The sequence below is a fragment of the Gorilla gorilla genome, chromosome 13, assembly GCF_029281585.2.
Source record: "Gorilla gorilla gorilla isolate KB3781 chromosome 13, NHGRI_mGorGor1-v2.1_pri, whole genome shotgun sequence".
NCBI classification, from domain to species: domain Eukaryota; kingdom Metazoa; phylum Chordata; class Mammalia; order Primates; family Hominidae; genus Gorilla; species Gorilla gorilla.
The window spans coordinates 55,528,171-55,549,977 of record NC_073237.2 but is presented as its reverse complement, the minus strand read 5'-3'; the positions used below and the strand labels follow the sequence as shown (position 1 = coordinate 55,549,977).

The 21,807-nt window shown below is 35.6% G+C and overlaps 1 protein-coding gene across 41 annotated transcripts in view; it reads right to left on the bottom strand.

The window, feature by feature from the left end:
• PTPRD (protein tyrosine phosphatase receptor type D) overlaps positions 1-21,807 on the bottom strand; it is a 2,298,568-nt gene that overhangs the window by 710,480 nt on the left and 1,566,281 nt on the right. For all 41 annotated transcript variants that reach the window (XM_055350539.2, XM_055350541.2, XM_055350534.2 and 38 more), the window contains one exon: positions 1,625-1,663. The gene's annotated coding sequence lies outside the window, so the exon portion shown is untranslated. The remainder of the gene's footprint in view (positions 1-1,624; positions 1,664-21,807) is intronic.

The window sequence follows — 21,807 nt, the reverse complement described above, 5'->3', positions numbered from 1 at the left end:
TTTCTCCAAGACACTGCGACTATTAGTAAGATTATCATCACAACAAAGACCCTTTGTTGTGATGATAAATGATTAATACATAATAGCCACCCAAACCAATGAACAACAGCAACAACCATAAACGAAGAACCATACTTTTCCAAGTGCTGCTAAAAAGGAATTTTTACTTATTTTATCTTTATGCCAATGAAAAGAAAGGTCATCTTGCTGAATTTTTATGATTCATTCTTTGGATAGAAAAACTCAATTCTACAGGTTCCTTGGTAAATCTGTGTATTACAGTTGAGATCAGCACCACTCTTAACCTTTCCTTTGCCAGCAAATAGCAATTACAGGATAACTACAGGGTAATTCTAGGGCTTTGTGTCTTTGAACGCCGGAGTAATTTGAACCATTCTAACTGTAAATTTGAATTGTTTAACATATGCTTTCTGCAGAGTATAAATACATTTTAATGATTTATTTCACCTCCTTAAATGCACAATTTTCAGTTTTTTAGAATCAAGTGATTTCATAAATATAGGAAGTTTAGAACACTAGTAAGGAAACTTGAAATAAATCAAGAAACATTTTCTTCATTTAAACATGGCTTAAATTGAGCATAAAACAAGATTCTCAGAAACATTGAATAATTGCATGATGACTAGAATTTTTTTTCTTTTTCAATGAAATAGATAAAAATATTCAAGGCTTCTATTTATAAACCATTCAAGTTGTAGTTTAAATTACGTAAATTGCCAAATAAGTGAAAAAGCAAAAATTTAAAATGGAACTTTCTTCTACTTTTACCACTCTTTTCTTTCCCTTTCTTTTAAGCACTATTTATTGAATATCGTGTCTCTATATTTAGTTTCCAGTCTCTACTTACTACTTTGTATTTGTTTCACCTCTCTTTTCTTTCTTCCAAATATTTACAATGAAGTGCAAGTATATGTAATCTATTTGTTTACTCTATTTGTTTATTTTTATTTTTTGAAGATCTGTCTTCTTTCTTCTTTATTATTTTCAGTTCTTCCCTTACTCATTTGCTTTCCTTTTGACTGCACTTCACACTTTCTCTTTCCCAATCCATTAACTGAAGATTCCCTCATAACCACCCCAACACATCTCATTCCACTATTGGGTGGTTGTTGTATTGTTCATACTCTCTGGTGTTAACAGAATCATGGTTCCACACGAGGTGGAGTTTGGGGAAATGAATCAACTAGTCACTGCTCACTGACCTACTCCATTGATAGGCTAGAGGTCACACTAAGACAATTTTTAAATAAAACGGTATATCTTATAAAAATCATCGTGTAAAAATTCAGTCTATAGATGTGTATTTGCTCTTCCACATAAAAACATACCCATTATTTAGGACTTGAAATTTCACTCCAACTATATACATAAAGACATAATATTTTTGTGTCTGCCTACTACATACAGAAAATTTATGTATATTTTTTAAGTCTCCAAATAATTTGAAAGTGTTGAACATTCACTTTTATTCCTTATACTCCATAATAAAATTTCTAACAATTTTAAGAAGCTACAACCCACAGTAGTAAAGAAACACTATTAAGCAATAAAATAAATAAAATTTGAAAGCCAGGCACACAACCCAGTATGCTTTAAATCTTACTTGTTCTTTAGATCCCACGGGTGTTCACCAGACGTCTCCCTAAACAAAGAAGAAATGTGACAACAATTAAAATGTGAAAACGATGCTATTAAAATACTGCTCATTTAGGTGATGCATGTTTATATTACTTAGCTAGTGGAAATGTCAAATTCCAACAAGAAGTGAAATTGTTTGTATTTTGGCATTTCCTTTCACACTTACTGTTGTAAAAAAGCAACTTAAAATGTTCCTTTTAAAGCAACAAGAAGCAAAACATGTTATGATTGTTCTGGAAAAAGAAATGATAGTTTTAAAATATTTAATGTATTCCCTAATCAAAATTATATGTAGTAGAAAAGAAATAACATACAGAACCATCAAGTATCATTCAATAAAAACAAACTTGTGCTAGAAAAACCTATGAAGAATTCTTACAAAAGGGAGTATTTCTTGTGTTGAAAACCTTTGATAAGATTTTAATTCCTTGGTAAACATACAGAAAGCCCATTGAGTTTCTTTGAACAACATCACAGGATTTTTATTATAGAAAGACAGAATCTACCAGACTATGATAATAATGTTATCAAGAAAGAAAGAAAAAGAAAGAAGAAAGAAAGAAGAAAGAAAGAAAGAAAGAAAGAAAGAAAGAAAGAAAGAAAGAAAGAAAGAAAGAAAGAAAGAAAAAATCTGAATTTTAAAATTAGGCTGAGGGCTTATTAAACTTTTAATTATATACCTCGAAGCTTGGCTGGGTGCAGTGGCTCATGCCTGTTATCCCAGGACTTGGCGAGGCCAAGGCGAGCAGATCTCTTAAGGTCAGGAATTCAACACCAGCCTGGCCAACATGGTGAAACCCCATCTCTACTCAAAATACAAATAATTAGCCAGGCGTGGTCGTGTGCATCTGTAATCCCAGCTACTCAGGAGGCTGAGGCAGGAGAATCACTTGAACCCAGGAGGCGGAGGTTGCAGTGAGCCAAGGCTGTGCCACTGCACTCCATCCCAGGTGACAGAGTGACACTCCGTTTCAAAACAACAACAACAACATGGAAGTTTATTATTAATATAATTTTTTATCAACGTTGAGAAAGATACAAGTCCATGAAAGTGTTGTAGTGTTTTGGGAGTTTTATAATTTATAAGTAACTCTAAAAACTGGGCACCGATGTTGGCATTTTCTCAGTGATTTTCATTGAACTTGTTCACTTTTTTTTTCTTTTTGGAAGAGTGGAAATGAAGAAATTAACCTGGACTCTATGTGAATAGCTGAGGCAAGTGGAGACATTAATTCATTTGTGTAAATTCCTAGAAAATAACAACTGATCTTGAGTTACATAAAGCTGATCGGTGGTGCTCTGCAGACATGGGAGGAGAAGAGAAGAGGGAGGTATTAAAAGGGCCATAAATAAACTTCTGGAGCTGATGGATATTATTGTTATCTTGATTGTGCTCAAGATTTTAAAGGCATATACATGTGTCTAAACTCATCAAATAGTATGCTTTAATGCATGCAGTATATTATATGATAATTATACCTTAATAAAGCTCTAAAAAAGTGGAAGGATGTGAAATATATATTTAATGTAGAGCATGAAATGCATGGATAAACCATTCAATAAATTAATGAGAGTTGGTACTCTTGTGATTTTTGTTTTAAAAGATTATCTGTTTGCTGTGTGATGACTAGATTGAGGAGACAGTGATTGGAAGTGGAGGTGAAATTTTGTAAGAAGGCTTGGACCACCATAATGACAGTTGACATAAAAGATGCTGGATTGATTCATGATATAGTTAGAAGGTACAAAGAAAAGGCTGGTTGAGGCACTGAATGTGAAGGTAAGACAAAATAAGGAACCAAGAATGATGGCCAGGTTTGAGGCTTGAACAACTGAGTGCACGTGCTGCCATTTTCTGAGGTGGTAAAGACTGAGAATATAATAAGATTTAAGTGGAATACAAGAATTCCATTTTGTACATATTATATTTGAAATGCCTGTGAGACAATCAAATGGAAATGTTAAGTTGGGTAAGCGTTTCTAGAAGCCAGAGGATAAGTCTGAGTTACACAACTAATTTTGAGAATTGCCCGCATATATCTAAGAGAGTGAGTGGCTGTCATGAAGTGGAAGCAAAGGTCATTGAATGAGAATAGATAAAAGCACCCAGAGTCAAGGTGCTAGATGACGTATCTACTCGGATGTATATATCCTCTAAATAACCAGAATGAGAGTGAAAAGCGGTTCTAGGGGCCAGAAGCTAATTTTAATTATTTCTTATTTTTTTTAGAGACTACTTTCTAATCCTTACGTTTGAATGTTCACAATGTAGGCAGGACACAAAAACATAATATTTTAGCAATTAACCTAATGTGCTGCCAATTTAACCTTTAAATTATCCTCAAAGGTCTCTAAATGTCTAATTATTTAAGAGGTATTTTAAATCACTTCATCCAAAGTACATCTCTTAAATAAACATATCTTTTGTTACATAAACACCTTGAAAATCAAATTAGAAATGAAGTACAGTTAGGTGCTGCATAACATATCAGTCAGCAATGGGCTGCATATATGACAGTGGTTTCATAAGCTTATAACAGAGCTGAAAAATTCTTATCATCTAGTGATGTGATAGCCTTTGTAATGTTATAGCACAATGCATTACTCATAGCACATACAATTATGTATGGTACATCATATTTGATTGGTACAAATGTAATTGCAGTTTTTGCCATTAAAAGTAATGGCATTAATACTTGATAATAAATGATCAATGGTATTAATACTTGATAATCAATGACTATGTTACTGGTTTATGTATTTGCCATACTATGCTATACTTCATATCATTATTTTAGAGTGTACTCTTTCTACTTAAAAAAATGTTAACTACAGAATGGTCTCAGGTGGTATTCCAAAATAAGGCATTACTGTCGTAGGAGATGACAGCTTCATTTGTGTTATTGCCCCTGAAGATCTTCTAGTGGGACAAGATGTAGATGTGGAAGAGAGTGTTACTGATGACTCTTACCATGTGTAGGCCTAGACTAATGTGTGTGTTTGTGTCTTAATTTTTAGTAAAAAAAGTTTTAAGTACACAAAAAATTTAAAAAGAAAAAATGTATGGAATGAGAATACAAAGAAATATTTTTGTACAGCTGTACAATGTGTGCTTTAAGCTAAGTGTTATTACAAAAGAGTCAAAAAGTTTTAAAAAGTTTCTAAAGTAAAAAATCTTAGCTTACAATGAGAACACGTGGACACAGGGAGGGGAACATCACACACTGGGACATGTAGCGGGGTGGGGGGCAAGGGGAGGGAGAACATTAGGACAAATAGCTAATGCATGCGGGGCTTAAAACCTAGATGACCGGTTCATAGGTGCAGCAGACCATCATGGCACATGTATACCTATGTAACAACCCTGCACATTCTGCACATGTATCCCAGAACGTAAAGTAAAATAAAAATAAAAATAAAAGATGTAAAAAAAAATGTTAGCTTACAGTAAGCTAAGGTTAACTGATTATTGAAGAAAGAAAATATTTTAAAATGCATTTACCGTAGCCTAAGTGTGCAGGGTTTATAAAGTCTATAGTAATGTGCAGTCTTGTCCTTGTCCTTCATATTACTCACTGCTCACTCGTTGATTCACCTAGAGCAACTTCCAGTCCTGAAAGCTCCATTCATTGTAAGTGTCCTATGCAGGTGTACTATTTTTTATCTTTTATACCATATTTTTATTGTACCTTTTCCTTGTTTAGTTATATTTAGATACACATACACTGGCCATTGTGTTAGAGTTGCTTACAGTATTCAGCACAGTAACATTCTGTACAGGTTTGTGGCCTAAGAACAATAGGCTATACCACATACCATAAGTTTGTAGGAGGTTGAGCCATCTAGGTTTCTGTAAGTATGTTCTGTGATGTTTGCACCATGACAAAATCGCCCAAGGATGCATTTCTCAGAACGTATTCTTGTTAAGTGATGCATGACTGTATAGAGCTTTGCTAAGATTTTCAAAGAAGTCAACATAATTTGCAGAACTTGAACACTTTTTCTTTGCAACATGTGCATGGAATATGAAGAAGCTGTAATATGATTTGCTGAAAGTAGCTGCAAAATCTATATTGGAATATTCAAAAATAGTTGCTTTTACATGTTCGTAGAGATCAACCACAGAAACAGAGCAAACAATATTGGAATTATAGTGTATTATTATAGAAGGAAAATAAAATGTAGAAATTTCATGGCTGGCATGACTGATATTTTTCAAGGTAATGCTCAGCCTGAGAATAATCCATGGTAGATTTGGTTTTGTTGGTTTCCCTTGGCTTTGAACATTAGGGGATGTTTGGAAGTCAACATCCCAGATTTTTGTTTCTTCTTTTGTAAAATGGAACCTATACAAATAACTTCATGGGGTTTTGGTAGGAATAAGTGGGATAAAGTGCACACAAATGCTTTGTACAGTGTAAAGTACTATAGACTGCACAAATAACACCATCACAACAGTAAGTGAGACATCATAGCTAAATGTGGCACTTGATATTACTCAAAAGAAATATTCAGCGAACTGAATTTGTGTACTGCATTTAATTTCATTTAGAATTTTCCAAGTTGGTACTAAGGCCCAGAAATAAATATCAACTCTTCATATATTGATTAAATAAATGTGCATTTCGTTTTTCTTTCTTTTTACTTTGCACACTTTGCTGAATATGAATTTTTGGCACACATGATAAACACAAAAGGCCTAGGACCTGCTCTTGGTGGATTACTTGGACCGAAACACAATTCTGAAATATGATTTTTCCATTTCCATTCTTCTATTTACACTTAGTTGCTTTTATTTAATCTTAAATTTCAACTTTTATTTTAGATACAAGGGGTCCATGTGCAGGTTTGTTACAGGGGTATATTGCATCCAGCTAGTGAGTATAGTACCCACTAGGCAGCTTTTCAACTCACATCCCCCGCTCTCCCTCCCCCGTCTAATAATCCACAGTGTCTATTACTCCCATGTTCATGTCCATGTGTGTTCAATATTTAGCTCCACTTATAAGTGAGAAAATGAGGTATTTGGTTTCCTGTTCGTGAGTCAGTCTGCTTAGGATTACGGCCTCCATCTCCATCCATGTTGCTGCAAAGGACATGATTATTTTAGTTGCTTTTTTAATCTTACAATTTACTTTCTTTTCTTCTTTTCTCTATTTCCTGTGATATTGCACAGCTTTCTCATCTCATCTTCAGTTAAGATTAAGTCATTAATCATCATTTTATACCTTTTTATAAAAATAATACAAATTTTTATTTTTGTAAAAATAATTTAATATAATCACCATTGAAATTTACAAAATACATTGAAGAAAAAAGACGAAAATGAAAGTCATTCAAAATCCTACCACGGAGAGACAGCTGCTCTTGACTTTTGGGTATACAGCTACCCAGTCTCTTTTCTATGCATTAATATATATTTTATAAGTTCATTAATAGTGCTATGTTCTCTTTTTTACTTACTCTTCCATGAGTATTTTTAAATAATGTGAATGTTTTCCTACAATTTGTTTAGGTAGTGCATAGTTATTTTAAATTTTAATTTTATGGATGAAACATAATTTGTAAGACCTGTCAAAAAGGCTATTGTTGATTCTTTTTTTTTTTTTTCCTGTATAAACAGCCTTGTGATAAACATCCTTCAGGCTATATATTTGCATGAATCATGATTAATTCCTTAGGATGAATTGCTGGATGCAGTCAAGCTTGCATATTAAATTACAAAAATTATAATATCTATTGCCAAATTATACTCCAAAAAGGTAATAACATTTATCACTCCTACAAGCAAGATAGGAGAGTTCCAACTTCTCCACACTGAAGCTAATAGTAGATATTATCATTTTAAAATTTTTGCCAATTTGATAAATAAAATTATATCTTTTATTATTTTAATATGTGTTTCTTTGGTTACCAGTTCTGTTGAAAAGTTTATTTTTTCATTTGTGTTTATTAGTTTCTGAAATGCTCCTTCATGTATTGTTGCCTACTTATCTATTAGAGCACATGTCTTCTATAATTACTTGTAATAACTTTTTATATATTAAGGATATTGATTATAAACATAAAGATTTGATTTAAAAGACCAATGATGACTTTAACATTTTCAGAATTAACATATGCCAAGATTCATCCTAAAACCCAAGGGAAAGTTTAACAGCTTTTTTACTTCAACTAGATGCAAAAGTGATTACAAATAGATGAATAAATTTAAGTAAAGTTTTATGCTTCATTTTTATTACCCCATTTTCATTCCAATTTGAATCAATGTTGCATTCAGTTTATTGTTGTTTAGTCCCTTGTAAATTTTTTGGATTGTTTACATAGTTTTATTCACTAGTCCATCAGTTATATTTTACTTTTTCCCTTGAAAGTGTGCAAACATTTTTCATTGCTTTATTATTTTATGACTTTATTTTTCCTTTATTACCCTGAACGAGCAAGATGGTGGGACTAAGTTTTTCTTGACATTTTTTCTAAAGAGGGAGGCTTTACTGGTATGGCTAAGATTAAGACAAGAGCCAGTCTGCAGTACTATCTTTGTGAAAGACTTTCCTATGTTCTGATAAGCTGACCAATGCTTTGTCTTAATGTTGATGTCATTGTATAGAATGTGACTTCTTTGAGCTCAGTAGCAAAATTGTGAATGTAATCTTAAGGGAATTCATGAGCAGATGTGTATTCCTGTGTATACTCCTCTAGACTTTGACTTAGACATTCTTATTCCTGATAAAAGACTAGAAAACCCATGGAGCTTCAAAGATTGTAAACTAGCTAATATTCACTAGTGGTTAGTGAAGTATGCCACAGCAACAATGAAGAGAACTGAAATAAAATATCTTACTTTACTATAATGCTTTATAATCTGTTCACTATCTCATGTAACACTCACAATAATCTGGGAGCGGGTAAGGAAGATATTGTAATGGAAAAAGCATGAGCTTTGAGGACATATTAATAGTCACATGATCTTGGGGAAGTCAATCTCTCAAAAAAGTCAGTCTCCTTTTCAGTAAAATAGATATAAAAAAGAAAATAATACTTATCTTTCATAACTGCTGTGATTAGAAAAAAATGTAATGGATATTTAGCACTTAATATTTACCTCATCATTTATTTATTCAACACACATATTTGAACATCTACCATGCGTTCTTTTCTAGACACTAGAAATTATAGTCCGCTCAGATAAACATTTTATGCTAATGGGTAACAGGTAATAAATGACAAAGAAAGAAAGAAAGAGAAAGACAGTTGGATGGATGGATAATTTCAATGAGAACTAAGTGCCATGAAAAAAATAAAACAGGGTATTGTGGTAGTGAATGGGCAGCACTGGGTAATGCTACAGAGGATAGTCAGGAAGGCCTTATAGATGGCTGATAATTTGAGCTGAGATCTTAACAAAAGAAAGAACAGCCATGCCACAAGGAAGGGGTAAAGACCTCTAGAAAAAGCAATAAATGTGAAGGCCCTGGCACAGGGACCAGCTTTAGTGCTTGAAGAACACAAATGTGTCCAGTGTGGCTGCAGCATGTTGAGCCATGAAAAGCCTGGTTTAAGACAGGTAAGAGAGGAGGTGTAGGCCAGATGTTAGATTATGTAAGGCTTTGTAAGTCATGGTAAGTTGACCATAGTAAGGTAACAGAGAGCTACCATGATAATAATGAGGAAGACAATAAAGATCAAGCCTATTATCCGTTAGACAGTTTAAGAAACCGGGTCTTTCTTTGTCTAAATGTGACACAGCAAGGTAGTCATGGAGTCTGGTTTACTGTCCAGGGTTTGTTCAGTTTTATTTTCTGTATGTTTTGTTGCTGCCTATAATAGTAATGTTTTTTCATCTTTTAAGCCCGAAGTTCATTCCTGCTCTTGATTTTTTTTGTTTCTATTTCTTTTTAAAGGTATTTGCCAGTTTTCTGCATCGACATTAATGCTGAAGAAGCATTTACAAGATTCAATAGCTTTATGTAGGGATTAGATCTCTGAAATTCAAACTGCTTTATTTTCATAAGAACTATGATTAACAAACACCTTTATAGCTTTCTCATTCTCTACCGACCCCATTCTCCAAACCTCTTTTCTCTAAGCTGGACTCTCCTACTCCGACATTTTAGCCTTATCAGCCAAAGAAAGCAAGTTTCAATTCACATTCCAGGAAGGAATCTCCCCAGCCAGAGCTTCATCTCTTAAACCTACTTTTGTCTGTTTGAGCCTTCTGCTTGAGTGCTGATTTCCTTCTCCCAGTTATGGCTTTTCTCCTTCACTGGATACTCCCCTCTCTATCCTTGGCTCTGGCACCTGCTATGTCTGGTGTTCCGCCCATTACTATTTCAGATTGTACTTCAGCTTTCTTGCATGACATCTGGCATACATTCTGAATTTTGTCCAGCTCATTTACTACCTTCCCTCTCTGTTTTTCCAGGTGGATTTTCCAAATGTAACGATAAACCAAGAAAGAATTTGTTCCCCCACAAGGCTCTCTGCCTGCATTTAAATTAGCAATAATCTTAATTTTAAGAAGAATAGATAGATATACAATGTATATATCTGCATGTTCAGCTTTTATCCATTTGACAATAGCTGTTACCATGGAAAATGCACATGTACACTATACAAACACTGTAATTTCGTTTGTAGTGATAATGGAAGTTTCTAAAAATACTGATTGAGTTTAAGAATCTTTCTTTTTCTAAATTACTCTCATAAATATAAATTTTGGATTTTAGCATGAATATTATTAACAGGAAGAGTATAGTATAATATTAAGTGTTGATGTGGGGCTTTCAACCAAATTAATTTCCCTAATTCCAGTTATTGTACTGCATATTTGTATCATAAAAATCTTCAAGAGCTATCTATCAAGAGGTCTTAATAAAATCAGAGTACATTTGAAAAGTCCTATCACATATCATTGAGGTGTTATGGGTTGTAATGGGGAACACTCAGGCTTAAAGGGAGAATAGGGTGTTTAGTGATGGTGAAGTTTGTTATCTCTAAGTACAGATTTCATTTATTTTACATTTTACATAAGATCTGCTTTGTCAAACTTATCCTAAATTTTTATGTTATTGAATCATGCCCTTCAAACTAACTGCCATTTGGTCTACTAACAGTTCTTGTCATATAAAGTGGTGGTAACATAAAAAAATCCCCTGTGATGAAAAACATATTAGCCACATTTAGTTTTTTTACCCTCTACACCAGGACTCATTTCTTTAATCTGTAATTCTTTGAGTGAAATCTCATCAAGGGCTCCTTGTGTAAGTAAACATATACCCCACCATTGCATTTACCATTCCCTGACAGAGCATTTGCCACAGCCTTTCAACACATCCACAGAGTAACTGCACAAAACCTCCCTATCACAAATTGATGTTGGTTATCCCTTATCAAATCACTTTTTCCAACACGTTCTTTTATTAAAACTTCTAAATATGTTTCTGAGAATTCTTCCATACTGATAAGAAATTCAGACAATATTTGTTGAAGCTCACTAAATTATGTCTTCTGTAATACTATTATGCTCACCATATTCACTATATTTCAGCTATCAATATTCTCACCACTCCATATATAAATTGCAGAACTAAAATTATAGCCGGTCACTTGACTTTGTATTTAGTTTGTGTTACTTTTACATTTCTGATATTTCATTTATCCTTCTAAAACAGGAATGTGTTACATTTTGGAAAATAAATCTTTACTAAAACCCAGAAACCTAAACTAACAATTAAATTTGTGACAGTATAGTGTGGTATCATAGTAATTGATATATGACTTGATTAATAAATTCTATGTATTTATTTATGCTATAGTAACTCCATTTTCTCATCACTCCATCAACAAATATTTACTCTGTCTTCTCTATGAAAGACATTATGCTAAGTGATATGAGGTACAGAGAGAAGAATTAGTCTTCAAGATATTGGCAATCTGGCTAGGGTGCAGTTCTCATGCATTAATTACAGAAAGTAGCACATGGGAAATGCCAGCTGAGTGGTACAGCTAATGCGTCTCATGAGATGAAATCATAGTCTTGTGATGACTGGGGAAGTTTGCCCAAGCGAGTTAGAATTTAAGTGAGAGAGCCTTACATATTATTAGTATTTAATTACGTTCGAAGGAGAACAGATAAAAAAAAGTAGAAGCATAAGCAAGGAATGAAAATGGGGGGCACAGAGTATTTTGTAGAGCTGCGTTGTCCAATATGGTAGCCACTAGTCACATATGGCTATAGGGCACTTCAGCTGTGGCTAGTAAGAATTGAGATGTATAATTGTGAAGATTCAGTATGAAAAATAATATGAAATATCTCATTAATATTAGTCATTATTATCTATTAAAATGAGAATGTTTTAGCTATATTGGGTAAATATAACAATATTATTAACACTAATTTCACATATTTATTGTTACATTTTATAATATGACTACTAGAAAATTTAAATTATATACACGGTTCATATTTGTGACTTGCATTATATTTCTATTGGACAGTGTCAAGCTATTGAGTAACTGCTGGAAGGTTGAGATTATTAAATACGTATTTTTAAGAAAAGGAATCAGACTAAAAAGTGCTGATTGGTTAGGAGGGGCTAGAGATTAGAAATTTAAAAGATGATAACCTACTCAAGGCACCACACATGAGGTGACAAGGGCTAGATAAAGCAGGTGGCAATGGGAAAAATTGGGTAGCAATGTACACTTTTTTTTGTGCCTAGCTACTTGCACTAAAAAAAAATTATTTTAAATTGTTCCTAGTGCCAGAGACATTACAAAAGAAGACTTTCAGAATAATTAACACCAGTGACTAGGCATGGAGACAGGAAGAGGGAGGGTTCAAATATGCCTGAGACTGTAAACTGAGGAGGCAAGGAGAATGATGATGGAATTTGATGAGAAAACCTCTTTGGTGAGGAGAGAGTTATACGTCCTGGAATGTACGGTAGTGGTGGAGAGCTGAGGATGATTCATCTCTCAGTGGAATGAAGAGTGTAAGGAACAGGTAGGTGGCTGAGTCTGATATAATGGTGGGACATCCAGGAGAAAATGTACTTAAGACTTTGGTAAAATGGATGTGGAAATCAGGGGAATGGTTAAATTGATGAAAGACATTTGATGACCACCTTGGTAGAATTGAATGTGGAATTCAAGGGTGACAGTACGATTTCAGGTGGTGACTCAATGGCAATTCTTTGACGCAGAGCCAGGAACTGAACCATGGGAAATACTGACATTTGATGGTTGAAAATGGATGATCTACAAAGATAAATTGATCAGTCAAGAAAATGGGAAGAGAACAGTGTGGGATCATGGAGCCTAAGGAATAAAAAATGCCAACGAGAAAGAACTAGCTAACAGGAAATCTATGAAAGGATGTAGATGACATTTTATTATTTAGCATCAATATACTACCTGTCAGGAATGCAACCCTCAACCATGAAATCTCAGAAACAGCAGATGTTCCATGATTTGTCTTAGTGCCTTTGGATCACATGGGCCACACTTGGGCTTTTTTTTTTTTTTTTTTTTTTTACAGATATCTTTATTCTTTTCTCATTCACTAGTAAGTATACCTATCAAATAAACTTTCTTCTGAAGAAGCTCAGACTTATTGTTTACTGTAGCATTTAATACCTGCGTCCTCAATCAACGCTTACCACAGACAGACTGATATTATCTTTTTTGTGTACATACCAAGTCTCCTAACTTGAAAGCTATGTTTTTGTACTCCATCTGGCTGCCTCTCTAGGATTGCCCTTACTGCTTAAAATATACCATGCATAAAGGAAACAGAGCCAATAGAGAAAGATTTAGGGCTAAGGTTAGCAGGAATAATTGATCTGGACTGCCAAGAGTCACGGTTCTCCCAAGAATCCATATGTCATCACTGGTTTTTTTTATTTCTCCACCAGTTTTTATCCATTGTTTTTCTGTAGGACCTTTATTGTTGTTAGAGAGTGGAATCCACCTTTATTAATTCAACAAGGTGCTAAGATACTTAAAAGGTTATAAAAATGAATCCAATATGTATCCTGTATACTCTAGATTGCAATTTATATACATGTTTACAGGTCTATTTTCCATACTTAAATCTAAGATCCTTGAGGACCTTAGATTCATTCATATGGTTCTTATTCATATGTAGTGGTGGAGTTCTGAGGATGATTCATCTCTCAGTGGAATGAAGAATGTAAGGAACAGGTAGATGGCTGAGTCTGATATAATGGTGGGACATCAAGGAGTGAACGTACTTAAGACTTTGGTAAAATGGACGTGGAAATAGGGGGAACGGTTAAATTGATGAGAGAGACTTGATGACCATCTTGGTAGAATTGAATGTGGAACTCAAGGGTGACAGTAAGATTTCAAGTGGTGACTTGTTGATGGGTCTTTGATGCAGAGCCAGGAAATAAACCATATAAATACTTACTAGTATTTATATTACTAATGCCTGAAAGGTCCTTGGCACCTAGTAGACTGTCAAATCACATTTGTTTAATGAATATAGTCATGTGTCACTTAATGACAGCGATTTATTCTGAGAAACGCATTGTTAGGCAATTCTGTTGTTGTGTGAACAGCATAGAGTGTGCTTATACAAACCTAGATAGCATAGCCCACTACACAACTCGGCTATGCGGTATAGCCTATAGCTCCTAGGTCACAACGTGTACAGCATGTTACTGTATTGAATACTGTAGTCAATTGTAACAGAATATTTGTGTATCTAAACATACATAACCATAGAGAAGGGAATGTGTTGCACTATGACATAATGGTGACTATGACATCATTAGGAGATAGAAAATTTTCAGCTCTATTATAATCTTAAGGGACCACCATTAAATACGTGGTCCATCAGTGACTGGAATGTTGTATATATAAATTAATGAAAGTGTGAATTTCTTCTTGAAGGAGACTGTAGGGAAGACAAAATTCATGCACAAATAATCAGAGTACAAATAGGAAAGAGACACCTGACAAAAGTACTCAGATAAAAACATATTAGGAGTTAGGTGAAAGAACAAAAAAATGCCTCATAGGATAAATGGGACAAGGCTTCCTGGAGGTGCTGGCATTTGAGCAAGGGCAGAGGATGGTAGAATTGGACAGTCAAAAAATGGGGCATTTTACTAAATGGAAGACTACCTATTGGTCTTATCTACAGATTTTGATTCTTTTATATTTATTAAGGATAATCACATATTTTTCATGTCTGGTTAGGTTTTATTTGAACTCCTGTAATCTTTTTTTTCATTATAAAAAGCTTTTTTTCCATAAAAAATTTCTTAAAATATGTAGCCACACAGCCGAGTTTTATTTTAAGGACAACGGCATTTTTACCTCCTGTTTTGCGTGAGGGTCTGTGGGTTGTAGGAGATGAGAAAAGAGAGTTCCCAGCTGCTACAGCTCAACAAAGCCCCTAAAAATGATGACTGCATCCATTTCCACCCAACGCCACATTCTGAAAGTGATCTTTTTGAAACGAGGATTGCAAATAGCTGCAGCTTCTCAAAACTGCAATTGCTTTTCATGGTGTGGCATTGCTGTCTTCATGCTGACACAGCTCTCAGCACTGACACCAGCCTGCCTATGAGCCGTTAAAGATATTTCACTTCCAACAATAAATATAAAGAGTATTACACAAAAACAGAGAGGCCTTGTTTTTAATAAGCTGAAATGGATGAAATGGGCAGTCATGGAGCAAAAATAATTATGAGGGAAGGAAATGGAGACAAAAATTAATGCTTCTCCCTCCCCTGCCCCCAAGGACTGCGGGCAATGTTCTGTACCTGTGGGTCATGCTCTGAAAAGATGCATAAATAGGGGTGAGAAATTGGTGCTAGAAAAAAAGATATGATTAAAAGGATGTGACGTTTTCTGCATATTCAATGTGCTGTGTTGGGAAGAACTTGTATAGTTCAGACAAGGTTTGCATCCTGGCTCTGGCCCTTACCAGGGTTTTATATTTTTCCTTGGCTAAATTGCTTAATCTTTCCAAGTTCAAGTTCCTGCAAATAGAGCTTATATTAATGACTTCTTAGGGTTGCAGTGAAGATACTGAGACAATATCTATAAACCTAGCTGGTTTGTACAAATATCTTGGCGTCTTCCCTTCCAGCCGGCCTTCCTGTCCCTTCCCCATGTGCACTAGGGAAACCTCTCTGTACGGGACTCTCAGACCAGCAGATACACTTCATATTATTGAAATGTGGGCTACACTATCTTTCACTGCAAAAATGGTACTAATCACCCACCATCTGTAGTGCTCATGCATGTACTTATCCTTTCCTAATGGAGATGCGTTTGTATGCTGGGATGGGCAGCTGTACTCTTTCCCTCTGTTCTCCCTTGACCTTCTTTTCTCATTTGGCTCACTGGGTATAGTCCACAGACATGACACATAATTTGGCAGTAATCATATCAGTGTTTTCCCACAGTGCATCCCTTTTCCAAGAATGTGTGACAGAGTTAGAAACACCAAACTTTGTTGCTGGAGAAGGCTTTGGAAAATATGTGATCCAAAGTCTCATAAAGAGGAGGAAACACAGGCCTAAGAATTAGCTGACTTGCCCAAGACATGAGGAAAGTTAATGGCTGGGTTCAGACTAGAATCCCAATTTCCGCTGCTCCACTCAGAGCTTTCCAATCATTCCCACATCTCAGAAAGGGGAATTTTTCCAGCTTTATCAGAAGAACATCCAACTGCAGTACATACAAATATTAAATGCAAGGCCAGCCACATGAGACTCTATAAAAGGATTCATCATTAGATGATTCTGATGGTGAATATCTTTTGGAAAATACTAGAGATAGATACTTCGAAAATTATTTTTCCCTTTGTTGATTGGCTGCAATTCTGAATGTGCCTGTGTTTAAACCAACCTCTCTACTGCTCTCCCCTCCCCTTCTCTTTCTCTGTCTCTATCTCTGTTCTTTTATTCTCTCTTGGGTTTAGTTAGTCGCCCAGGTGGTCTCATTTAATGATTACACTGTCTCAGGCATGAAACACCATGACTTTTTGCTGTTGGGACTGCAGTATGTAAATTGACTTGAGTCAATTGTACCTGATTTTCTAAATTGCCTCTGGTATAACAATTCTCCCACCCGTAATAACCCATTGAAATCAAACAATAGGATTGATTACACATTCCTCACTCAGGGGGAAACTCCATTAATTTTACCTGAATAAAAACTGCAGAACAGTGCCCATTTTGGGGTAAGTAGTATACAAAATTCTCCAGGAAGCACAGTAGAAATAAACTTGAAAGGCTTAAATATTACTCTTTAGCCACAGGGAATAGAAGCAAATGGAATTTTATTTACAAGTCACATGAAGGAAAACAAAGGCATACTTAAGTGAGTATTGCACAGTGCACCAGATTTGGCAGGACTAACATTTACTCTGGCTTTTCTTCTGGGACAGAGCAGTAGAATATAGGTGAATCCTGGAACCTCTAGAGCTCTGTTAGGAATCCATATACAGCGTATCTGTCTCCAGATTGGGATTTTCCAATTTCATGCCACAAGTAACCACTTGTTATGAGCTCTGGAATGGAGTCCCAGCTCTTCCACTCACTAGCTGTTTGATGGTGGACAAGTTATTTAAATTGTGAGTCTGAGGTTTTCAATGCCTAACCTGGGTTTAAAATACCTGCACTATGTGTCTCCCAAGGTTGTTGTGAACATCAAATGAAACTATGCAAAACAACTGATTTGAAGACGGTTAAGTGCATTGTAAACATGGGGAATGATTCTTGTCTTTTTTTACTGAGCTTGTACATAATTCTATAAGATAAACAGCTCAGCCAGTGGTGACGGCCTTTTCTTCCTAATCTAAATTCATATGTAGTGGCTGCACTGTAGTCAGACTGTGGAGTCAGATTAACCCGTGTTCACATCACAGCTCCCCATTTACTAGCTCTGTGTCTAGAGGCGAGTTATCCATCTGCCCAGACTCATCTATAAAATGGGGATAGAAATAACACCTACCTCACAGGGCTGTTGTGAGACTGAGCAATGCAGTGCATGGGACAGGAACACCACTCAATGAATGCTGCTTATTAATAGTAGAAAATAACTTCAACATGCAGGAATATTCATATGGTGCCTTTCTCTGAACCAACCAAGAACTTTCAGTGCCTGGTGCAGTCTGAAATCTTGGTCTGAGTTATTCAGATTTCTCATCTCTTTGCAGGAGGGACTTCTGGGGACCTGTAAGAAAACTAAGGTGATATTGTGGCTCATAGAGTCTGGATTCCTAGATGGTGAGCTTTTGGAGTGTGGGATTGGATTTTTTGCATCTCACTAAATATTTGTATTCATAGTGTCTAGCATAGAGTCTGGCACATGGTCTGTGGTCCTCTGCTCAGTGAACACTTTTGCATGAATGAAAAAAGAAATCTTTGCCTAGTGTAAGGATGTAAAGGAATGAAAAACAGGAGGTTTAATTCCTCCTGCTTAAAATAAGAGCTATTTTCCTTTCCTCCCTTTTTGTCAGAACGTGTACTGTAGAAAACCTGTATATAAAGTACCTTCTCTGTCTTTTTGAGATGTATCTTTTTAGACAGCAAATAAGCCTTTTGTCAGCTTTATTATTGAGGAATGTCTTTCTCAAAGACCTGAGAGTCATCTCTTTGAAATGTAAATATCAAAGGGGAAGGTGCCCCCATCCTACAATTTTCCATGGGAAGGCAGGAGCCTAACATCAGCTCGTGCCATGCTCCAAGTTATAAACCTCCCTCCCGTCATAAGGTGTTCCCCCCACCCCCACCCCACCCTCTTCCTCTCTCCTCTGGATACACCCAGTTAGCTAAGATAGATGGTCACCTCAATTACCAGGTAAAGTTAGGATAGACTTTATGCCCAATGGTGCTGTCAAATCCTCTTACTTGAGGACTAGTTATTGTTTATCTTGAAAATATGTGTGTAATAGGGTATATTTGCTTGGCTAAATAAAAGGGTGTGATTTTTTTTTTTCTTTCTGTGCACTTTCTTAGTGGAGTGGCTGTAATGCACATGACAGTCTGGTTTAATGCTTATTCAACAATGAAGGTGTTTCTTTCTCTACTGCATTTGTGGAGAGAATTTCTGGGTTGGGAGAAACATATTGAAACATATAGAAAGATATTTGAAGACTAATGCTAGTAGCCGAAGTGCTAATGTTTTTAAATACTAATGTGCTTAATCATTCTTACCTATTTATTTGTGCAGCTATAAGCATTCAACTAATGTGCCTACCTCTTTTGAAACTTCACTAGGTTATTTTTCAAGTGTGTAAGATTTAAGAGTTTCAACTGACTGACTCACTAATAAAGATTATTCTCCTTTTGCCATCCAAGGAAAGTCTTGATTCAATAATCATAAATTCTTATTGGCCTCTGGCTAGGATTGCCCTCCTCATTTGCAAATTTTCAGAAAATTAAAAAAAAAACAACAAAACTTGGCAGTTTGTATGGAAACTAGGGATTTCCAGAACATTTCCTAAACAAAAGAGTAAATAATTAATGCTCTTCTAAGTAGAGGAAGAATTTAAGACAGCTTACATAAATAAAATAAAATAAGCAAGTGAAGACACTGAGACAAAAAGGAAGTGATTGTTAAAAATATAGGGTCTTAATTGTCATAGCCAACAGCAACTTAAGGATACATGATATTAAATATAATGTAAATCCTAGATGGGATTCTGGAATAGCAAAAGGGCATTAAGTAAAAATTAAGAAAATCTGAATAGAATATGGACTTTAGTTAATCATAATGTGTCAATAGTAGTTTATTAATTGTATTGTAATAAAATGTACCATTTTAATGTTAGATGTTAATAGAGGAAACTGAGTATGAGTTATAAAGGAACTCTGTGGCAGAGAGGGAGAATAGCTTAGACAAAGATGCTAGGTGAAAATTCTAAAATGTATTATTTATCTTTATATCCATAATATTAAGATTATATTTAATAGTTTCCTTCCTCCTCTCCTGTTTGTCCCCATTTCTTACCTCTCTCCCCTGATACATACATATCCCACCCTGTTAATGAGATCTCAGCATGCCTCTTGGTTGAGCCTGCTCAAGTTTTGACAGGAACAAAGCAACAGAACACATCCGACATCAACAACTTTGGTCATTCTGTATTTTCTCATAGTTCAATGAACTGGGATGCTTCCAACTCTCCTTAAAAATGAAAGTTAAATTGGTTTGAACACAAATGCACAAAAATGTATGCTTCCACAGTGCAATCTACAAGGTTGGGTACTGGGTTAAAAATAAAATTTCATCTACACAATGGTATGTCCATTTAAGAAACCCGTTAATATCAGGAAGTAACTCACTCCGTGCCTGGAATCTGGAATTAAATCTAGGCCAAACTACAGAGCCTAACAATGTGTATCTCAGGCTAAAACAAATCCAGAATGTGGGAGTTGGAAAGGATTTTAGAGATAATTTAGTCCAAATCCTCCATTTTATGGTAGGGAAACTGAAGCGCAGGGAGGTTACCTGATTTGTCAAAAGTTTCGCAAAATGTATGTTTATATGTCACTTTAATCCTATAAAGAGTCTGAGGAAGGACTAAAATGGAATGAAAAAAGGATATAGAGACAATAGTTTGTGTTAGCAAACCTCACCTTAATGTTTCAACCATTAAGATGACCTTCTCCAGGGTGAACTTTTCAGCAGTACTAAGCTTTATAAATATAATGGATGGCAAAGATAGTTTGCTCTAGGACAGAGCACGGTTACATGGTAAAACTTCCGAGCTGTGCTCTAAAAATTACTCTCTCAACCGCTAATTGAACTCTGAGGATTCTTTACCAGGAGAGATCAGTTTTATTCCATAACTAAGGGCTTAAGGTAAAAGTACCCTTGGAATGATTCTCTTTGTCTTTCCCTTCTTTAAAAGATTTATCAGATGGTACAGAAAGCTGTCCAGCAAAAATGGCCACAGGAAATCCAGAGATCATCATAGGATTAAGCATTTAAGTAAGCTAGGAAGAGTGGAAAAAGCAGGCTTTTCACCAGGGCCAGATTCTTGGAGGGTCTTATTTCAGGGCACCTGGGAGCACAGTGAAAGCCACTGACTTTCACTGTGCTGACTACGTGAGCAGGGACTTGGGAAGCAGGAATGTGTGGTTTAGCATCTGGTTTGAGCCATGCAACTCTGGGAAAACGAATTAACTTTTACGAAACTTAGTTCACCATCTATAAAATGGGAATAACTTCACGGAGTTGGGTAGAAGAGTGAAATTAATAAAATAAATAAAATATTGAAAACCTACAGCAAATGCTAACTACAAATTTGTTCCTTTCCCCTTTCTACATTCCTACTCTCTCTTCCATGTCTGGATTCAAAATCCTCTAGGATGTATATATATTTCCAAATAGTCACACAATGTAAGCTGAATAAGAAATCAAAAAAAGATTGTGGGTGAGCAGGTGGGGAGAAACTGAGAAGGCAATGTATGTTTGATAGCACGTTAAGGAGCATGAGCCCAGCTGGGCAGCTGGGACCTACCACAGGACAGTTTGGTCTAGGCTGGCTGGTCCATCGCTTTTCCTTCGTCTCAGTTGTATTCATTTTACTTTCTTCAGCAAAATTCCCCCCACTTCGCTGTACTTCTGAACACCCCCACATAGAAATAACAGAGGCTGATAATACTGAACATGTACACGAACATGTATACAAACATGTACACAAACTGAGCATGTACACAAACACAATTCTTCACTTTAAGTGGGGGGCTAATTTAATATATGTTCAATGTTTGTGATAACGGTTTTTTTTTTTTTTTTTTTTTTTGAGATGGAGTTTCGCTCTTGTTGCCCAGGCTGGAATTCAGTGGTGTGATCTCGGCTCACTGAAACCTCCGCCTCTGGGCTCAAGTGCTTCTCCTGCCTCAACCTCCCAAGTAGCTGGGATTACAGATGCCTACCACCACGCCCAGCTAATTTTTTTGTATTTTTAGTAGAGATGGGATTTCACCATGTTGGCCAGGCTGGTCTTGAACTCCTGACCTCAAGTGATCAGTCTGCCTCGGCCTCCCATAGTGTTGGGATTACAGGCGTGAGCCACCCCGCCCAGCAGACAACTATTTTTTTTTAATTTAAAAATTTCTCCCTCCCAGGAAGGTTTTTTGTTGTTTGATATAC